This window comes from Arachis stenosperma, chromosome 5 (assembly GCF_014773155.1).
Source record: "Arachis stenosperma cultivar V10309 chromosome 5, arast.V10309.gnm1.PFL2, whole genome shotgun sequence".
In the NCBI taxonomy this organism is placed as follows: Eukaryota; Viridiplantae; Streptophyta; class Magnoliopsida; order Fabales; family Fabaceae; genus Arachis; species Arachis stenosperma.
The window spans coordinates 98985253-98997518 of NC_080381.1; the positions used below are offsets into that span (position 1 = coordinate 98985253).

The window sequence follows — 12266 nt, forward strand, 5'->3', positions numbered from 1 at the left end:
ATTAGGGAACTCATTGGAGGCCAGTGGACGTCCATTGAGGTCTTCCTCAGTGGCGTTCACTACCTCTCCCTCCTCTCCAAATTTGGCCATGTTGATGGCCTTGCACTCTCCTTTTGGATTCTCTTCTGTATTGCTTGGAAGAGTACTAGGAGGGAGCTCAGTAATTTTCTTGCTCAGCTGTCCCACTTGTGCCTCCAAGTTTCTAATGGAGGACCTTGTTTCAGTCATGAAACTTTGAGTGGTTTTGATTAGATCAGAGATCATGGTTGCTAAGTTAGAGTGGCTCTGCTTAGAATTCTCTGTCTGTTGCTGAGAAGATGATGGAAAAGGCTTGCCATTGCTAAACCTGTTTCCTCCACCATTATTGTTGTTGAGACCTTGTTGAGGTCTCTGTTGATCCTTCCATGAGAGATTTGGATGATTTCTCCATGAAGAATTATAGGTGTTTCCATAGGGTTCTCCCATGTAATTCACCTCTTCCATTGAAGGGTTCTTAGGATCATAAGCTTCTTCTTCAGATGAAGCGTCCTTAGTACTGCCTGGTGCAGCTTGCATTCCAGACAGACTTTGAGAAATCAAATTGACTTGCTGAGTCAATATCTTGTTCTGAGCCAATATGGCATTCAGAGTATCAATCTCAAGAACTCCTTTCTTCTGATTTGTCCCATTGTTCACAGGATTCCTTTCAGAAGTGTACATGAATTGGTTATTTGCAACCATTTCAATTAGTTCTTGAGCTTCTGTAGGCGTCTTCTTCAGATGAAGAGATCCTCCAGCAGAGCTATCTAAAGACATCTTGGATAGTTCAGACAGACCATCATAGAAACTACCTATGATGCTCCATTCAGAAAGCATATCAGAGGGACACTTTCTGATCAATTGTTTGTATCTTTCCCAAGCTTCATAGAGGGATTCTCCTTCCTTCTGTCTGAAGGTTTGGACTTCCACTCTAAGCTTACTCAATTTTTGAGGTGGAAAGAACTTTGCCAAGAAGGCATTGACTAGCTTTTCCCATGAGTTCAGGCTTTCTTTAGGTTGTGAGTCCAACCATATCCTAGCTCTGTCTCTTACAGCAAAAGGGAATAGCATAAGTCTGTAGACCTCAGGGTCAACCCCATTAGTCTTGACAGTGTCACAGATTTACAAGAATTCAGCTAAAAACTGATGAGGATCTTCCAATGGAAGTCCATAGAACTTGCAATTCTGTTGCATTAGAGAAACTAATTGAGGCTTAAGCTCAAAGTTGTTTGCTCCAATGGCAGGGATAGAGATGCTTCTCCCATAGAAGTCGGGAGTAGGTGCAGTAAAGTCACCCAGCACCTTCCTTGCATTGTTGGCATTGTTGTTGTTTTTGGCTGCCATGGGTTCTTCTTCTTTGAAGATTTCTGTTAGGTCCTCTACAGAGAGTTGTGCCTTAGCTTCTCTTAGCTTTCGCTTCAAGGTCCTTTCAGGTTCAGGGTCAGCCTCAACAAGAATGCTTTTATCTTTGCTCCTGCTCATATAAAAGAGAAGAGAACAAGAAAATATAGAATCCTCTATGTCACAGTATAGAGATTCCTTGAGGTGTCAGAGGAAACGAAAAATAGAAGGAAGAGGTAGAGAATTCGAACTTATCAAGAAAGATGGAGTTCAAATTGTGCATTAAGGAATAGTGTTAGTCCATAAATAGAAGGATGTGAGAAGAGGGGAAGAAATTTTCGAAAATTAAGTAAAAGATTTTAAAAACATTTTGAAAAACACTAATTGATTTTTGAAAACCAAGAGTGGAAAAGAAATCAAGTGATTTTTGAAAAAGATTTTGAAATTAGAAATAAAAAAGATATGATTGAAAACTATTTGAAAAAGATGTGATTGAAAAGATATGATTGAAAAGTTATGGTTTTAAAAAGATATGATTGAAAAGATATGATTTGAAAAACAATTTAAAAAGATTTGATTTTAAAAATTAATGACTTGGCTAACAAGAAAATATATGATTCAAACATTAAACATTTCTCAACAGAAAAGGCAACATACTTGAAATGTTGAATCAAATCATTAATTGATAGCGAGTATTTTTGAAAATGGAAAGAAATTGATTTTGAAAAAGATTTGATTGAAAAGATTTGATTTGAAAAAGATTTGATTTTGAAAAAATTTGAAAACTTGAAAAAAATTTGAGTTAAAAACAAAATCTTCCCTCTTGTGCCATCCTGGCGTTAAACGCCCAGAATGGTATCCATTCTGGCGTTTAACGCCCAAAGCACTACCCTTTTGGGCGTTAAACGCCCAGCCAGGCACCCTGGCTGGCGTTTAAACGCCAGTTTGCCTTCTTCACTGGGCGTTTTGAACGCCCAGCTTTTTCTGTGTAATTCCTCTGCTGCATGTTCTGAATCTTCAATTCTCTGTATTATTGACTTCAAAAGACGCAAATTAAAAATATTTTTTTGGATTTTTAATAATGAGGAATAATCAAAATGCAACTAAAATTAAATAACAATGCATGCAAGACACCAAACTTAGCAGTACACAACAAAACACTCAAGACAAGAGAATTTAAAGATTAGAACAAGAAAATCATCAAGAACAACTTGAAGATTAATGAAGACACATGCATGAATTCGAAAAATGCAAGAAGAACAGAAACATGCAATTGACACCAAACTTAAAATGAGACACTAGACTCAAACAAGAAATATTTTTGGTTTTTATGATTCTGTAATTTTTTTTTGGATTTTTCGAAAATTAAGTGGAAAAGAAAATAAAGATATCAAAATTCTTAATGAGAATTCCAGGAATCATGCAATGTTAGTCTAAAGCTTCAGTCTAAAGAAATTTGACATGGCTAGCCAAGCTTCAGCAGGACATTGCATTCAAGAGCTAAATTGATGAGAATCAATCAGCTTTGGTGATGATAAGAACATCACCTTGAAACACTAGAATTCATTCATAAGAACTCTGAAGATAAATACCTAATCTAAGCAACAAGATGAACCGTCAGTTGTCCAAACTCAACAATCCCCGGCAACGGCGCCAAAAACTTGGTGCACGAAATTGTGATCTCTACTTTTCACAACTCAAACAGTCCCTAGTAATGGCTCCAAAAGCTTGGTGCACAATACCATGGTCTAAACATAATTTCACAACTTCGCACAACTAACCAGCAAGTGCACTGGGTCGTCCAAGTAATAAACCTTACGCGAGTAAGGGTCGATCCCACGGAGATTGTTGGTATGAAGCAAGCTATGGTCACCTTGTAAATCTTAGTCAGGTAGATTCAAATGGTTATGAATGATATATGAATAAAGCATAAAGATAGAGATACTTATGTAATTCATTGGTGAGAATTTCAGATAAGCGAATGGAGATGCTTTGTCCCTTCCATCTCTCTGCTTTCCTACTGTCTTCATCCAATCCTTTTTACTCCTTTCCATGGCAAGCTGTATGTTGGGCATCACCGTTGTCAGTGGCTACAGTCCCGTCCTCTCAGTGAAAATGTTCAACGCACCCTGTCACGGCACGGCTAATCATTTATCGGTTCTCAATCAGGTTGGAATAGAATCCAGTGATTCTTTTGCGTCTGTCACTAACCCCCAGCCTTCAGGAGTTTGAAGCTCGTCACAGTCATTCAATCATTGAATCCTACTCAGAATACCACAAACAAGGTTTAGACCTTCCGGATTCTCTTGAATGCCGCCATCAATTCTAGCTTATACCACGAAGATTCCGATTAAGGAATCCAAGAGATATACATTCAAGCCTTGTTTGCTTGTAGAACGGAGGTGGTTGTCAGTCACTCGTTCATAAGTGAGAATGATAATGAGCGTCACATAATCATCACATTCATCATGTTCTTGGGTGCAAATGAATATCTTATAACAAGAATAAGCTGAATTGAATAGAAGAACAATAGTAATTGCATTAATACTCGAGGTACAGCAGAGCTCCACACCTTAATCTATGGTGTGTAGAAACTCCACCGTTGAAAATACATAAGAACAAGAGTGATCATTGGCTTCGGCCCCAGAGAGGGAACCAGAAAAACCAAGATGATCAAGGATCCAAAGATTCAAAGATCTAAAGATGAAAATACAATAGTAAAAGGTCCTATTTGTAGAGAACTAGTAGCCTAGGGTTTACAGAAATGAGTAAATGACATAAAAATCCACTTCCGGGCCCACTTGGTGTGTGCTTGGGCTGAGCATTGAAGCTTTCATGTGTAGAGACTTTTCTTGGAGTTAAACGCCAGCTTTTGTGCCAGTTTGGGCGTTTAACTCCCATTCTTGTGCCAGTTCCGGCGTTTAACGCCGGGTTTTGAGCTGATTTGGAACGCCGTTTTGGGCTATCAAATCTCGGGTAAAGTATGGACTATTATACATTGCTGGAAAGCCCAGGATGTCTACTTTCCAAAGCTTTTGAAAGCGCGCCAATTGGGCTTCTGTAGCTCCAGAAAATCTACTTCGAGTGCAGGGAGGTCAGAATCCAACAGCATCTGCAGTCCTTTTCAGCCTCTGAATCAGATTTTTGCTCAGGTCCCTCAATTTCAGCCAGAAAATACCTGAAATCACAGAAAAACACACAAACTCATAGTAAAGTCCAGAAAAGTGAATTTTAACTAAAAACTAATAAAAATATACTAAAAACTAACTAAAACATACTAAAAACAATGCCAAAAAGCGTATAAATTATCCGCTCATCACAAACACATCAAGGCATCTTATGGAATCAAGGATGAATAAAAATTATCAAATTAAAGGCTTAAAAATCATGTTTTTACACTTAAGCACAAATACGGGAGAGATAACAAAACCATGCTAATTCATAGGCTAAATGCGAGAAAAGGTCATCAAAATACTCTAAATTCAATACAAGATAAACCATAAAAATGGGATTTATCAACCTCCCCACACTTAAACCTTAGCATGTCCTCATGCTAAAATAAGAAGGAATTAAGGGTATGACATTTATTAAATGTAACTCAACAATATGAACCTATCTAAATGCAACTACCTAAGGTGAATGCAAATACTTAGTCCAAACAAATCAATTCCCAAGGAAACATGTGCAAGCACAAGAACTAGAGCAATAGGAATCAATTCCAAACCACAATTGTATTGAATTATCAAAAGAAATTCAAGCTTGCAAGAATATAGATAATATGATTGAACACATGTGATTGAACTTTTGAACCCTCACCGGATGTGTATCCGCTCTATTCACTCAAGTGTTTAAGGGTTAATTCACTCAATTCTCTTCTAATCATACTTTCCAAAATTTGATTTTCTTCTAACAATCAACACCTATTCAATGCATGCATACATTCATCATGAGGTCTTTCATTTAAGTTGTAATGGGGTTAGGTCAAGGTAGGATCATTTATGGTTAAGTGGACTAAAGTTTAGACCTTTGATTAGCATAGACATTCCCACCTAACCTATATAATGACCTATACAAGTTCAAACTATTCTAACTATCCATTCTTCAATTTTTCTTACATATTCATGCATTCTATTCCTTGATTCATAACACTTATGCATTGATTCCCTTTTATTGTGCTTCACTTCAGGGCGTTTTGTCCCCTTTGGTTGCTTTCTTTTCATTTTCTTCTTTCTTTTTCTTCTCTTTTTTTTTCTATATTTCTCTTCTTCTTTTTTCATTTTATTTTTCTCTTCTTTTTTTTTCTTTTTATACTTTGTACAAGGACATCAATTGCATAAGGTCTTATACATTCAATCAATACATGAATATATTCCCAATTCCTAATTATGGAAGTGTACTACCCTTTTTATCCCATCCAATGTTCCCAAGCCTTACCAACTTTGAATAATAAACACTCTCACTAGCCTAGGCTAATCAAAGATCCAAGCAAAGGACTTTCATTGGTTTTCCACCTTGGGCTTGTAATGTGCTAAAATGAGAATAAGTTGGTTAAACGTAGGCCCAAAATTGGCTAACAATGGAGAGTACAAGGTAGGCTATTTGGGTAAGTGGGCTAATGAAATAATAGCCTCAATCATACAAATGCATGAATACAAGAAATAAATGGACATATAGAATCAAGCAAATCAAGGATTGCAATCATAGAAAAAGAATAATTGCACACAAGAATGGAAAATAAGTGGTTATAAAATGTAACCACATCAATAGGCCCAAGTCTCACTAGCTTGTGTTCTAAGCTCAATACATGCTTCACAAAGTATGAATTCAAGCAAGTTAAAAAAAAATTTTTTTCAATCAATTGGGTTGTGCTCTCTAGATGGGTTCCTTGAAAAGTTCCATTATTTTGACTAAGCATTGTTGTGACTAAAAAGTTCCTTAGTTTTCCCTTTCTGTTTCCAATTTAAAACCAATTTCATATGTAAAAGGGTTGACTACGTCTTAATAATTCCAAAATATTTTCTAATCACAACTACAAGCTACTAAGAAGATAACTATATAGAGAAAAATCTACTAATATCTAATATCCAAAAAAAAAAGAGTATGCAATAACCAAAATGTGTCCAAAATATCTAACACAATGTTAGAAAAATATAACTAGGAAATGCGCCCAAAATGTGGTGCCAACGGCGACCTCCCCACACTTAAGATTAAGCATCATCCCTGATGCTAATCCGGAAGGTCAGGGCGAGATCTAGAGGTTTGTGGATGATGCATGTTGGAAATTGTCTCTCAACAAATTCCCTTCGGCAAGTGTACCAAATGTGTTGTCAAGTAAAAACTCACAATAGAGTGAGGTCGAATCCCACAAGGATTGATTGATCAAGCAACTTTAAGTAGAAGAATGTTCTAGTTGAACGAATTCAGAATATGGGTTGAGATTTGCAGAAAATAAAATGCTGGAATGTAAATAACAGAAAAGTAAATGCTAGAATTTAAAATGGCTGAAAGTAAATGACGGAAGTAAATTGCAGAATTGTAAATGGGAGTGGGGGAATTGCTCATAAAAGTAAATGCAGAAATTAAAGAGAGTGGGTAAGATCAGAGATGGGGAGTTCATTGGGCATTAGGAGATGTTGCAATTCTCCGGATCAAGTTCATTTTCATCTCTTCCTCAATCAATCCACTCATTGATCTCCTTGGCAATCTTAATTGATTGAATTACAATTTCTTACAATTCAATCTCTCAAATCTTGATTAATAGCCAATTCCTTGGTCAATTGCTCATGAGAAGAGATGAAGTGTGGTCACTGATTATACCACATGCATTTCCCAAATCAAGTATTGAGAGGATTATAGTCACATATCCATCCAAACCCAATTTGGTCCAGCATGAGAAAGCATTTCTAGCTTGATCTCTTCATTCCTCTTTCAAGGCTCAGAAGAGATCCAAGTTTGAATAGCTTCTTTTCCAAGATAACTACCCAATGGGATGAAGATCGAAAGCTTTCAAGTAAAATCAAGAGAAAAGATAGAAGAAGAATAATGAAGACTAGTATTGATCCATCAAATTACAACAGAGCTCCCTAACCCAATGAAAGGGGTTTAGTTGTTCATAGCTCTAGAAATTGAAAACAAAGATGGAGAATACATCATGAAACTAGAAGTTACAGAGAAAGTAAAAATACAGAGAGTCGTTCTATTCCTCTTTTCCAGCCCCTATATATACTACTCTTCTCAGCTTCTAGTGTGATTCTTCAAGTCTTGGGCCTTTGGATCTTGAGTTTGAAGCAGTTTCTTTTCTTCATTTGGGCTTGGCTTTACTTGCAGAGAGAAAGTGCGCAGTGGGCATAGACTTTAGTTCAGGACGTTAGGGGTGCTAACCCGAGTGAAAATATATGTTCGAGAACGTTAGTGACACTTAACATTGTCACTAACGTTCCAATACACCCCTTTGCTTCACGTTGAATCCCACGTTAACTCGGTTAACGTGGCTTCCTAACGTGGCTTTGCTATCCTTCGAGAACGTTAGTGACACTCAACATTGTCACTAACGTTCCAATGTGCCCCTAGGTCTCACGTTATAGTCCACGTTAACTAGGTTAACGTGGCTTCTAACGTTGCCATTCTCAGCCATCCCAACGTTAGCGACAATGTTGAGTGTCACTAACGTTGGCTCATTCTTCAATTCTCATCGTTAGCTTTCACGTTAACTAAGTTAACGTGGAAGTTAACGTGGCTCTTGGGGGTTGTGTGGTTGCTTCAACGTTAGTGACAATGTTGAATGTCACTAACGTTGTCGACAACTCTTCACTTCTCATCGTTAGCTTCCACGTTAATCAAGTTAACGTGGTACTTTATATCATAGGCCAACGTTAGTGACAATGTTGAATGTCACTAACGTTGGCTTCTCTCCCCTTCCTTATCGTTAGAGGCCACGTTAACTAAGTTAACGTGGCTTTTAACGTGGCCTATTTATAAGCAATTGCCAACATTAGTGACAATGTTGGGTGTCACTAATGTTGGCTCAACTTCTCTTCTCCACGTTAGAGTTCACGTTAACTTAGTTAACGTGATTCTTTAACGTGGTCATTGATGGCTTTTGAGAGTGTTTAATTGGCAATTTACTTTTCTCTTTATCCTTGCAAGCTAGCTCCCCTTTCCTTGCTTCCTTTGGTCCTGAGATCAAGCAATAGAGTGCATCAAAGCTCTAGTCTAAGTCATGAGTAATGCAACCTAATATTTATCACTAAACTCATGCAAAATTCTCATAAAATTATGTAATATGCACCATGTATGCTTGAATCAAGTCATAAGTGAATATTTGCCCAAAACCATCTTATTTCCTAAGTAAATGCATGAAACTACCCTAAAAACAGTAAAGAAAAGGTTAGTGAAACTGGCCAAAATGCCCTGGCATCACAACACCAAACTTAAAGCTTGCTTGTCCCTAAGCAAGTACTGGAACAAGAGAATGATGAATCGAATATCCAGAGAAATGAGTCATTCTTGTGGAAGTCATATTACTGCTTTTATGGTGGTTTCATATATAGCAACTTAGGTTCATTCCAGAACTGGTTTTCAGACCTTTACCATATCCTAAAACACTCACTTTGTTTCTATCCCATGAGACTCTTATTCATTGATCCTTTTATTGTTATTTCAAGGGTTGTTTGTGTTATTTAGGCTAAGTGCTCTGTAAGGGGGCAACTCTTTAGGATAAACTTTCAGCCAACACTCCCGAACCAGTTGGTTCAAGGTGCTAGGTGTTGAAACACCCCTAAGGACTTACTCGCTCAAGTCTCTCCCCCATACATACACACCACAGGCATCTGGTTCATTTATTTTTCTTTCTTGAGACCTTGGTGTCCAGCACCTCTTTGGGTTACTAAATGCTCTGTAGTGAGGGTTACTCTTGATAGTGGACTTTCAGCTGATAATCCCGGGTTAGTTAACCCAAGTTACCAAGTGATAAGGCACTCCTAAGAGCTTATTCATCCAAGTAGATCCCTCACACAGGAGCACCACAGACACATGCCTTAAGATTAAAAAGCATTGGTGCCTAGCCTTATTGCTTACTCTTTTTTTTTCTTTTTTTTTTTCACTTTCATTGTTCTTTTCCTCTCTCTTATTAGGATCTTGTTATATACTTAGTCTCATGTGTATATCCAAAGTAAAGTATTTAGGATAGATAGTTGTCATCCGAACCTTGTGGTTGAACCAACTTAGCTAACTTATGATTACCCCCAAGGATTCATGAATGCACTACCATATTATGAACTCCACTCTGGTCTTTTAAATCACAACATTCTCTTCTTCATTTGATTATAAAGTGGACAAGCTTACAAATAAGTAAGGGATAGATGCATAGACACTTAAACTAGCATTCATGGACCAAAGCAATAAAAGCTACAAATGCAGAATTGAAAATGTTCAAACTAAAATGGAAGCATGTTCTATTCCATACAAGATCTTCCTTATTTAAAGCATAGAAAAAGATAGAGTAAAGAAGGAACTCCACCACCTTTCACTTTTGTGGCCGCTCATGCTCCCCTCCATGCTTATCCTCTGGGTGCTTTTCTTGAATGTTTGTGCTCCCACTCCCTTTGTCTTTTCCAAGTAGCTTCTTCCAGAAGCCAGCATCTTCCATCTTTTTCTTCAGTGTTTCTTTTTTGCTGTTTCACCTTCCCTTCTTCTCGTTCAACAAACTCTTTTTGGACCTCATCATATGTGGGAATGGCATAATGTAAATGATGCATATTACCAGACATGTAGCTTAATCTGGCTTGAGTGTTCACATTGAACTCCTCTCTATGCAGCTGCCTTCCTTCATTCAGCACGTTGAACTCATTAAATGCCTTCATTTGAGCTAGTTGCCGCTGGTTGAGCTCTTGAAGGCGTTTATCTTGACGCTCCTGCCTCTCTGTTACTTGGTGTATGGCTTGGGTGAGTTGAGAGTATTGTTCCTCTTGCTGCTCCATGTGTTGTTTCTGCCACTCTTCCTGCTGCTTCATCCATTTGGACTGAAGGTTGAGTATTTGCTCTTGTCTCTCCATGTGTCTCTCCCCCAATTCTTCAATGGCATGTAGGAGATGATTCATGTTGAGGTTGGCTGGGTATTGTTGCCCTTCCTGTGGATAATCTTCCTGATTATATTCCTCTTGATGAGCTTCTTCTTGGGCTCTGTGCCTTCCTATTTGTGGCCTTCTTAGTTGTTGAGCAGGTGTGGTATAGACCATACGCTCAAGTGTGACTGGCCTCCCTGGGTTCACCCAGTCTGGACTGCTGTCATCAAACACCACCTTAGCCTTGTTGCACAAGCGGAGGATGGTGCTGGGGTACCAAAGCCTGGCACCTAAGTCAGCTTTCTCAGCTGACTCTTGAATCCCTTCGGCAATCAGCTCATGCACATTGATTTCCCCTCCTTGTACTAAGCATTGTACCATAGTGGCTCGATTGATGTTAACCTCTGAATTATTAGCAGCTGGTAGGATGGACCTTCTTACAAGCTCAAACCACCCTTTGGCTTCAGGGTGAAGGTCTCCCCTTTTTATAAATTTTGGTCTCCCATCCGAGTACCTCTCCCAGTCAGCCGCTATGACACAGATATCTTCAACTATCTGTGAGAGCTCATCCTGATCAGGGCTTCTACTTATCTTCAACTGATAACTCTCCTCATCAAAATGAGGTGATTTTAGGTGCAGAGCTCTGGTTATGGTACTTGGGCTGAAGTCTACCTCTCTTCCTCTCACATAGCTTTTGAAGGTTGGGGCTATGGTCTTATCCTCTCTTACTACATTTGCATAGAACTCTTTGATGAGGTTGCCATTGATCTTACCCTCTGGACTGGTGAGCAATTGCCACCCCCTCTGTTCGATTTTCCTCCAAATCTTTGGTGAATCATTGGCATTGATTTGGAAGATTAGCTCCGGCAATATCTTCCTTGCCCTTATCCGCTCAAATTCTCGTTCATGAAAGGCAGTTTTGAATCTCCTCTCGTCAAATGGAATACTTTCCATGGGTCCTTTTCTCTTTTTCCTTTTCGAGCTTGATGATGTCATGACTTGAGTTGTTTTGTTGAGGTGAGTTGAGGCTTCGGATATGTGAAGAGTGGGTTGTCTGAGACACTGTGTGATGAAGTGTTTCGTGTGCTAACAGAAGTGTGGAGAATGGGATTTTGAAAGTGATGAGTGAGCATGCACTAATGTTCACTTATATAGGCACAATTCATGAGTGCATGAAGGGTATAGATTGCATTTGAAGTTTTCTTGATGGACGGATGGGGGTTGTGTACGAAGAGATGACAAGGATCATCACTTTATGGGGAATGTTGGTTCGGTCTTCCAGATTCTTCTTCTCTTTTTTTTTTGTTGCATGGTAACATTTCCCATGCAATTCTTGTTGAGACAAGTGTATATTTCTCTTCGTGGAGTGGCCGAGTCTCCCCCCATTAAATTGTCCAATCAATCCCCATCAATGCTCCTTTTCTTTCCCTATAAAGATAAAATAAGAAAAGTAAGAAAAGATAGCAAAATGAACTTTACGGTTAACAATAAGTTAAGAAATGATTTAATTGTTTATTTATGAGTTCCAACTTGACTAACTAACTATTGGTGGGTCTTTATATGCATTTTGGTGGCACCATGGGGTGACACCAAACTTAGTTTGGATCACTGTGATGAAAAGTTTGGTTCAAAACTCCCAAGACTAGAATGCATCTTGGTTTGCTTTGAACACCAAACTTGTTCCTCACTATATGCTGCACAAAAGGGTTGTTACCAATTATTTGTTAAGTTTGGGTTGAAATTCATAAATTTTGACTTATTCACTAACTTCAGAAAGCATATAAAACATGGGTTGCCTCCCATGAAGCGCTTCTTTAGCGTCACTAGCTTGACGTTACTCCCTCA

At 38.4% G+C, this 12266-nt stretch overlaps 1 non-coding gene across 1 annotated transcript; it reads left to right on the forward strand.

The window, feature by feature from the left end:
• The first annotated feature begins 849 nt into the window (after window positions 1–849).
• On the forward strand, window positions 850–957 carry LOC130984172 (small nucleolar RNA R71). The gene has a single exon (XR_009088122.1). It is a non-coding gene; the product is annotated as a small nucleolar RNA R71 (small nucleolar RNA).
• Window positions 958–12266: the final 11309 nt, after the last annotated feature.